The sequence below is a fragment of the Diceros bicornis genome, chromosome 27 (assembly GCF_020826845.1).
Source record: "Diceros bicornis minor isolate mBicDic1 chromosome 27, mDicBic1.mat.cur, whole genome shotgun sequence".
NCBI classification, from domain to species: domain Eukaryota; kingdom Metazoa; phylum Chordata; class Mammalia; order Perissodactyla; family Rhinocerotidae; genus Diceros; species Diceros bicornis.
The window spans coordinates 13550731-13561232 of NC_080766.1; positions in this window are offsets into that span (position 1 = coordinate 13550731).

Here is a 10502-nt window from a genome sequence, read left to right on the forward strand (position 1 = left end):
TCTACCTTGAAAATGAGAATAATAGTAATTACTTCATAAGATCATTTTGAGCATTAAATGAGATAATATGTGTAAATAGAGTAATTGGAAAAAAGTGTGCTCTCTGTTTACTATAATCATTGTCATCATCATCATCCATATTCAAAGACTCACAAACTTTTATATCCAACCCAGACTTTCCTCTGAGCTTCATACTTCCATATGCAGTGATCTACTTGAGGGGTCTACTTTTGTGTTTCATAGATATCTCAAATTTAGCATGTCCCAAACTCTTGCTATATCTATTCAGCTCTGACAACTTCCACAAACCTGCAACTTGCTAGTCTTTTCTATTTCTGTAAATGTCACCTCCGACCAATACCACGTGCAAGCCAGAACACTGGCACTCATTCTTAAAACTCCCTTCTCCTCACCCCTCACATACAGCCGTATGTATTTTGAATCCATTTATTTTTTTTCATCTCTACTGCCACACCATAGTCCAAGACAACATTGTCTCTTACCTGTACTAAGGCAATATTCTGAACTCTCAGTGAGCTCTTGCTTACCTGCAATCCATCCTCCACTAAATAGACAGAATGCTCATTTTAAAAGACTATGGACAACTTGGTTTGAAACTCATAGGTGGCATTCTTTTACTCTTAGGTCAAATTCTTTCCGTAGTCTACATGACCTTGGATGTTCTAGCAGATCCTTCTTCTAACTCATCTTGTCATTCATTATATTCCAGCCCCTGGCCTCTGAGAGTTCCTCCAACATGAGGAGATTTGTCTTGCCAGTGGGGCTTTTAGGCTTGTTGTTCCCTCTGCTGTTCTTTAACACCTGCCACCTGACACACGTAACCCTTGCCCTGTACAGATACTGCCTGTAGCGCTTCCTGCTGATTCTTTGTATCTCAGCTCATACATCATTTCCTTAGAGCAGCCTTCCCTGATAAACCTTAATCATTCTAAATTTCCCCACCTTTCTTTTCCTCCTATCACTTATTACAATTGTTAATTACATATTACCTGCATGTTGTTTTAATATCAGTCACTTCCTCGCGAATATAATATCCATGAAAGTAGGAACCACTATATACCAACACTTCTTAGTGTCATTCCTGGCACATAGTATGGACTCGGTTAATATGTGTTAAATAAATGAGCATAATTAGTGAGCAATGGAATGCTTTTTAAAATTGATTGATTAGAAACAGAAATGCAATCCAAAGCCATATAGCAGGATAAAGGCTACTAATAGAATTGAAAAAATTGATTTGGGGCAACCATCAGGACATGTTGCTAAGTTTAAGTTTTGGAAAAATAATTTTTCAGGAGTTACGTAAACTCCAGGAAGAGTGCAGTATCAACCTGTTAACATAAAAATAGGGAAAGAGAGCAAATATGAAATAATCGCATATTCTCCTGCTATAGATATTTAAACTATCCTTTGATTTCCTTTAATAAAGGAGTCTGTCTGCAGAGTGAAATATTATATTATTGAAACTTCTTTAAAAATAAAATAGCTATCAACCAGTGAAGGTTTACTCAAATGTAAATTCTTCTCCTGGATTATATTTACAGAAATTTTTGCACCGAGAAATGTCAAAACTAAAAGAATGAGACATTTTAGAAAATATAATCATTTTATTGTTGAATGTGCAAGAAAGGTCCCCTTTGAATTTTTTTAGAAAAATTAAAGTACATTAGTCAAAGCATAATACCTTTCATAACTGCTCCCATTAATCAAATTCCTCCCAGGAGGTGGGCCTATGTGAAGCAAGGTTAGAGCGGGTTGTTCTTTTGCACATTAATTTCCAAGGGAAATTAGTAAATACATATCCCCATGCTCAGAATTCACTCACACAGTATGTGTAGCATATTAAGAATTTATATTTATGTTAATATTTTATTATCTGAATCCTTAATATGGGCTTCACATAGTTAATTACCTGCTGCAAGCCTGTTCTCGTAAGTGAAATATAATCTAAATAATACAGAGTGTTAGAAGCTTGTAAACCACCTTGTAACAGGTGATCACATTTCCCCCTTAAGAACACATTCTTGGGGCCCGCCCGGCGGCGCAAGCGGTTAAGTGCGCGCACTCTGCTGCGCTGGCCTGGGGTTCGCCGGTTTGGATCCCAGGCATGCACTGACGCACCACTTGTCAAGCCGTGCTGTGGCGGTGTCCCATATAAAGTAGAGGAAGATAGGCATGGATGTTAGCCCAGGGCCAGTCTTCTTCAGCAAGAAGAGGAGGATTGGCAGATGTTAGCTCAGGGCCGATCTTCCTCACAAAAAGAAAAAAGAAAAAAGAACCCATTCTTGTGTCTACTCCAACCTTGATGTCATAGTGCATCTGATATTGAGGTAGTGAGTATTCATTTCTTCCTTACTCCTCAGCCAACTAACATCTGCTCAATCTGGTGCTATGTCCTACACAAGGATCAATTCAATAAATTATTTTAAATATCAGAACAATTAATAATATAAAACTAGAAAAAAATGCAAGTACGGCAAGGCAAACAATTTTTTGAGGAAAACAACAATAAATCTTCGGTCCAGCTTGGTAAAATAAGATGATTTACTCAGACAGCCCCTTGTACTCAAAAAGAGGAATTAACCAACATTTAATTAATATTTTCCACATAGTTTAAATTATTCTTAGCAGATAATGGAGTTTCTACTTCCTTCTTACAGGGTTGCATACAAGAGCTCACTTTATGACCTTAGGAGTATGTCCTAAAAAATATCTATGGACAGATCAGAGAGAGAATAGGGAAAAATATTTGTGTATATGTCTATCTCTGTTATAAACTCCTTGAGCGAAGGATGTAAGTTTGCTACTTTCATTCATTCATTCATTCATTTATTCATTCATTCAGATAGTTGTTAATCACTAGTTACACTAGAAGTGGTGGTATTGTTGAAGAATAAAATCTGCCTAAGATAAAGTGGGTTTGACAAACATCTTTTAAAAAGGTTACAAATGTAAGACATTCTATGAAATAGGTTTTAATTTTTATATATGCAAAGAACGTAGTAATTGAGTCAAGTGGAACACTACAAAGAAAACATTCCAGTTGGGTCTTGAAGACAGAGTAGGTCTTCTCCAGTGGCGGGAAAAAGAGAATGCAAGGCAGAAAGGGAAAGTGATTTGACAATGACAATTTGTTTGTAAACAGTGAGTTTGTAAAATGCCTAAAGCCATACTACACCATCCCACCATCATGGTGAACAAATGAGGGTAATCTACCCCTCTGCCCTGCTCTCCAATACACAATTTGTAACAAGGCCTTAGAAACATGAGTTAGACATGTGCTGTCCAATAAGGTAGCCACTAGCCACGTGTGGCTATTTATAAAATGAATAATTCAGTTTTTCTTTGTACTAGCCACATTCCAAGTCCTCAATAGCCAGGCATATGTGGGTCTTGTAGAGTTCTACTGGACAGCATTGCATTAGAGCATCCTCATTTCTGTTGCCTGAAGAGAGGCATTTTTAGAATTCCATGTGGAATTTAGAATGCATTCCTGAACAATGTATAAATGGGGAGTTAATTTTAGTTTAAATGTATTATATTAGTAGTAGCCTTATTTTAAGATACATTAGAAGTCTTTCTGACTATTTTAGGAAGTGAGCCATTATTTAAAACATTCCTTTGTGGAAAATGCATTCCAAGTAAAACAATTAATGAATACATAAAATTCTGTAACACAATTAATTTATTTATAAAATATTATAAATTGGAGATGTCTAGTAAAGAAATATGTACTTCTAATTTTTGCTTCCTTATCATAAAGTTGTGAAGTGCTATTATAAATTCCTTTAGGGTATTCCCTGAACATATTTTCTTTTAACATTCTCATGTACCTGTTTATTTTGCCAATTTCTACATCATGTATTTGCTTCTGAAAAAGAATTGCTGTATTTATATTTCTTTAAAATTATTCATCTTTAACTAAGATCTCAAATTGAGTTTAAAACTCAGATTTCAATTTCCAATAGGTTAGAAATGCACTATATTACTTTTCTTATCATTCTCCTGAAGGCAATCTGGCAAACTACTTAATACCTCAAACTGCCACTTTATTTTGACAGCATTTCGTGTTATAATATTTTTATGCTGAAAGTACAGATTTATTGGCCTAACATACTTGCTTTTCTTTTGGAAACATGGATAAATATTCCTTAAGTCCAAGACTCAGGTTTTTGCTTTTAATATTTGGGTTTTATAGCTATGCAGAAACACATACAGGCACACACATGTACACACACACGCGTTCTCACCTTTTCTCAGGAGCAGTGGCATAAATTTACATAACATGGCCTTAATGCTAATTTCCTCATTCTTTCTATCCTACTTATATTTATTCCTTTTTTATATTTACATGTTTTTTTTCATTCAAAGAAAGTTGTCATCCTGGACAGACATGTGGGTGGGTCTCTATTCTTAATTATTTTATGTATTTAATACATTTACATGAGTCTTATCAATCAAAAAGCAATTGAGATGTTTATTAAGTGGACTTAAGGCATCTCTGTACACTGTATTCCTGATTTTAACAAATGTCTGAGTTTATAAGTGCATTTTTCAATTTCTTACTTTCATATACTTATTCAGTAAATATTTAGAGAGTAAATGACTCTGTACTCTGCTGGGTTTGAGGAATACAGTGGAGAATAAGATGGATAAATCTCTGCTCTCATAGAGCATATGACTCAAAAACATTAGCAAAAAAATATGCTCAGCGTCTATGAAATTTTTTGGTTCCATAAAAGAGCATATTAAAAGAAAAGGCAAGTTTAAAAATGAGTGAAAGGCAAAATTCCATTATTACCAACAGAAAAATGGTGTGTGAGTGTGTGTGTGTGTGTGTGCATGCAAAGCATATACCCTAACACAGTAGAGGTGCACATACATGCACAGTATACATACATATCTTAAAAATTCCAGATAAATGTATACAAAGATGTCAACAAAATACTTTTATTTTCTGTAGTCTCTCATTTTGCTGTGATAATGTTACTATTGTAGCAAGAAAAGAAAAAAGTGTCCTGTGTTCCCCAAAATATTTAATTTAATCTGATGCTCATTTTTGTGTTTATGCAGTAAGTTGAAGAATCAACAGCCTTTCTTGTCTACATTAAGATTTCAAACATATACTTAAAAATATTTACATAGGAAAGTATTGCAAATATAGTTATATAAACAGTAAAAATGTCTCTAGGAGGCTAATTTCTTAACACTTGTTTGTACTTACATTTTATTACCTTTTATTCATCACACCTGTGACAGAGCAGTAGCAATTTAGGACTGACTGGTTTCCATTGCAATCTGTAAGCATTCTGCTCTCAGTATTAAAAATAGAAAGAAGATAAATTTTTTATTTTATCAAAGAAATGGTGCACTCATAGAGTGTTAACATTTGGTGGACCCTTTAGCTCAGAGAGGATCAGTGACTTCCCTGAGATCACACAGGAATTAGTGGCAGAAGCAAGGTTATAGACTGGGTTCCTTGCCTTCTCAGTTTTCTTTTACTCCATCACTTAACGTGAACTAAGTTGACTTGAATATTGTGTATAAGAATAGTTTAAAATAAATGCAAGTTTGTTTCTGCAGATTTACTAGAATGAGTTTTACTTATTTTTATGGAATTTGCCTATACCTGGGCCTGAAACCAGATTTTTATTTTACAGATGAGATTATACACTATCCAGATTAAAATGTGTCCCAGAAATCTTGGCAGAGTGAGCTAATCCCAGGGCCATCTGTTTTCTGGATCGCTTTGGAAGTTTTGTTGGAATGAGTTCTCTCAACACTTTGCATTTCAATGGCTCCTCTTCAAGTGATTGAATTATTCAGTGTTGGACAAAATTATTCTCAGCACCAGGTTTAAAATTTTACAGTAATTAATAAAGAAAAAATATTCAATTAGAGATGATCATGCTTTAGAGGTGATTCTCACTATCAAATCGTATTTAAGAAATGCTCCTCTGAGTGTGATCTAGAGAAAACCTAGACTAACATAGGGTAGAGAGAGAAATTGGCAGAATCTTGGCATTTGAAGGAAATCTAGACACTGTCTAGAAAGTCTTTTTTAGTATCTCTTCCAGAAGGTTGTCTGAAACAAAGGAGCCAGTTCCATCTAAGGATAGCTCCAACCATCAGAAAGTCCTTCCATATATCACGTCTTTTTCCCACCTCTCTAGAGCACAGCATTACATCTTTTCCTATGAGCACTGGTGTTTGACAGAAGTAAAAAAAAAATTTTTTTAAAGGGTATTTACATAATGACTGGACATCTTTGGAGCTCTTCTAAACGGAAGGGAATTCATTGTTCTCAAGATTGTGGTATGCTGAGGGAATCTCCATCTTTCCACTCACATCATAAGGCTTTATGCTTTGTACTTTCCCCATTTTACACACATGTCAGAGCCTAGGTTGTAATCTACTTCTGCCATGAAGCTTTCCCAGAGAAATCATAGCTCCTTCTTGCTCTCTCTGTCATACATTTGGCAGAGAAAAATCTCCCCATTTATTAACATTTTTACCGCCATAAGATAATATGTCCTAATAAGAGGCAACATAGGGTAGTCTGTTTCACAGTTGTCCCACTTGGAGTTAGAAAGGGGCTCTGCTCGTTGTCACCATGCAGAAACCCAGGATGAGGGAGACCTCATCGCAACATATGTCCATGACTATTGCAAGCAGTGAGAAGGGAGGTGATGAGTCACGCACTACCTCTTAAATCTTCCGCTCATACTTCATTGAATGCAAGTCAACTAGCTACACCTCACTTAAAGGAAGGGTGGAATAGTCCATTCCTACCACACATCCATATGGCAGCCAGCAGAAGATGTGGACAGCACCAATGATTAGCAAAGTGGGCATAAGTATGCAGTAGTGAGGGCTAGGATGAGAGACCTGTGGCCTAAATAGCAGATTTCTACAACAGAAAAAAACAGACGTATTGGTAAGAATGTGGAGAAGAGGCCTGGCTATAAAAAATTTTAGAAGAGGCTTGGCTGAAAGCAAAGGATACATCAGAGAGAGAAGAACTAGGTTAATTCAGGAGAGAACAGTTGAATGTCAAAATGTGTAATGAAAAGCACATATGCCCACATATGTAGAAGGGAGAATCAAGTTATCTTGGGTAGCATTCTCCAGCCCAAGATTTGTAGTAGGACAGAATATAGGGCTTGGGCTGCAGAAAAATGGTTCAAAAACTCTCCTTAAATATTTGGGTCACCTTGAATGTAAGTTACTCGATCTCTTTGGCCCTTGTGTTCCTCATCTTTAAAATAAAGAGCTTGGGGAAGTTAAATTCTAATATTCCTTTCCAGCTCTCATCTTTCACGATTCTCTATCTTAAGTATATTCTTTATTCTAAGTAATGTTTGGTGAAATTTGGGGCTCAGGTGAAAAGTATTTAGAAGATCTGGTGACATAGAATTTATATATAAAAATTTATATAAATATAATATATAATATACATAAATATAAAATATTTACATGTATAGAATGTTTGAATTCTATGTCATATTCATAATAAGACATGTTTTGATGTACATATGTATATGAATATGTATATATGTATATATACATACATATGTCTTGTTATGAATTCAATAATCTGAAATTCATTTTGAGAAGACCCATGTGAGAAAAGGAAAGCCAGCTCTCCTCACATCACAAGATGAAGTATTTTCAGTGTGTGGCTTCCCCAAGATGACCAACCAAAAATACCAGATGGTTGGGGCTGGCCCGGTGGCACAAGCTGTTAGGTGCACGCGCTCCACTGCAGCAGCCCCGGGTTCGCCGGTTCAGATCCCGGGTGCACACCGACGCACCACTTGTTAAACCATGCTGTGGCGGCGTCCCATATAAAGTAGAGGAAGATGGGCACGGATGTTAGCCCAGGGCCAGTTTTCGTCAGCAAAAAAGAGGAGGATTGGCATTGGATGTTAGCTCAGGGCTGGTCCTCCTAACACACACACAAAAAATACCAGATGGTTTTAAATTGAACTGGATACTTGGACTATAGCAACAAATGAATTTCAAATTTGCCAATTTCCTGGGCCTATATTGACTTCCTGTCATCTCGGATCTAACAGTATTTAAACAAGTCCTCTGAAGACAGAAATCTCCGTGTGACTATTTCTAATCTCCTCAACTGTTTTACTCAGTTATTATCTAGGACATATGCATAACAAAAATTTCAGAATAATGAGTAAAGATTCTGATTAGAAAGTGTCATTAAAGATTAAATGTAGCAAAAGTCATCTGATAGTTTAAATGTCATCTCTATGTGTTAGTGCAATGGGGAGATACTTGTGAGTAATAGAGTAAAATGAAACTTTTTGTCCTAAGTCTTTCCACTGACTACTGCCTGAAATTTCATCATTAGAATAATCCCTTTGACTTAATGTATAGCCTCTACAATCATATCCTTATAAAGGTAAATGGTTGTAGAAAAAATAAATGATTGTCATCAGCGTGAAGCCTCAAGACACCTGGAGAGAGAGAGAAAAGAAAAGAATGGAGCCGAAAAAGCTCTTTCCCTTCTCAGAGTGTTGCGTATGTCAGATTAGGAATTATTTTTACAACTTGAATTGTCTAATTAGCACTGCTTTATGAGTGCTTCCTCTGGCAGGTACTGTGATTCTCACAATAACACTATCAAATAGAAGTCATCATTAACTACATTCTGTAAAGAAAGAAACTGAGTTTTGTTGAAGTTGAGTAGCCTGCCCAAATGTACACAGCTAGAATATGGGGAAGTGGGCGTCTGGGTGACTCTCAAATCTGTGCTTTGTCCACTATTATAAGAAAGAGGGAACAGAGACCCTGGCTTTTGCTCTAGGTAAATTGGGGGATGCTGTAGATTGTATTCATAATCAGTCTGGCTTGTGGAGCTCGGAAGCCATTCATTGAAAAAGATGGTAGAAAGAAGCTCTTAGATGGAAAACTTAGAAGCTAACGGCACCAGCAATTCCCTGCACATTTCAGGGGTCCTTTCCAATGCTCTGAGTCTGTCTGGGATGTTTACAAGACCAGAAAGAAGCTTTTCCTTAAAACAACCGCTTTAGCACAAAACTTCTTTCGAATTTATTCGGCCCTGCCCCAGCTTGGGTCATTTTGGGGGAAAGACCCAAGCTGACTCACCTACCCTAAGTCCTGGCCCTGAGCCCACTCCACTGTCTACACTGGCCAACAGAAATAGGAGCCTTTTCGCCAGATGGACTCTCTCTGAGCAATGCCTTCTTGCTTCTCTAAAGCACAAGCAACTGTAGGCTGTGTGACAACTCTCTATAAAATGCTCAGAATGTTCTGTAACAGTTCACATGGCAGCATGTTGCTGTCTGCCGCACCGGAAATCTATATATCGTCTTAAGTGAGAGCAGAGCTCTTTGCAAAGCCCAGAAAGACCTACATTTCAAGTTTCTGTTGATAGGATTATTGTCTTTAGAAAAGAGGCCCAATAAAGAGAACTAATGTGAGCAAACAGCGGAGCACTAACGATCTGTGGAATATCCTTTCAATAATGTGCAGCCTAATCCTTTCTCATTTGGGGCATTTAAAAGTCATCTGTGTATTCTGTTCCCTGCATCCTGCCAATACACTTATTTTTTTTCCCTTGACATGACTGGTGATTGGGTAAAACCAGCAAATGTTAAGAGCTAAACTCCGGAGGAAAACAAAACAGTTACAGAATTTAAACAATGCATCTTATTTAACTTGAAGCACAGTAAAGCATTAAGGGTCATATTAATAATAATTGAATAACAAGTTTGCATTGGCTGGAGTACCAAAAATGCTTGTATTTATTGACAACAGATGTTTTAATATCCCAACTCAACTGCTCTAGGAACTGCCTTAGGTTCTGATGTGTTTTTCCTACAAATCTGATTATATCCTAGTCAGGAACAAAGCAAGATGACAACTGACTAGCAATCTTTTAGAAATATTTTACCAGGCAATGCACAAAAAGCCAAAAGCAAAAAAAAAGGAATCCTGCTAATGTTTACTATAAAAACAAATATATTTTACTGCCACTAATTTCAGATTTATGTGGCAAAAATATTCACATTTTAAAAATTTTGAAGTATTGTCCAAATAATGCGCTTGCACCACAGATTAGAAAACATATCCTACCCTTAGGGCCACCAACCAGAGTTACCCTGAGTTATTTTGCTGTAAATCCAGGCTAAGCTACTTTCTATAGTGTGCAAGTATTTTTAACATTTGAAGGTTTTCTCTTATAATCACACTTTATCCTCTTAGAAAAGATGTAATGTTACATTGTACTCCGAAGTAGAATCCAATGGAAAACGATGTGCCTGAACTCCCCACAAAATCATGGTTACCCCTACCGTCAATGTTACAAAAAGTTTCAATTCTTGGAGTTTCTTCTCTGATGGAAGTATCTCTTCTTCTCTGTTTCTTTTATATCAGCTACAACTATTTTCAAGTATTTATGGAGTAGACTTTGTGATACAAAAATACCAGAAGTTGGT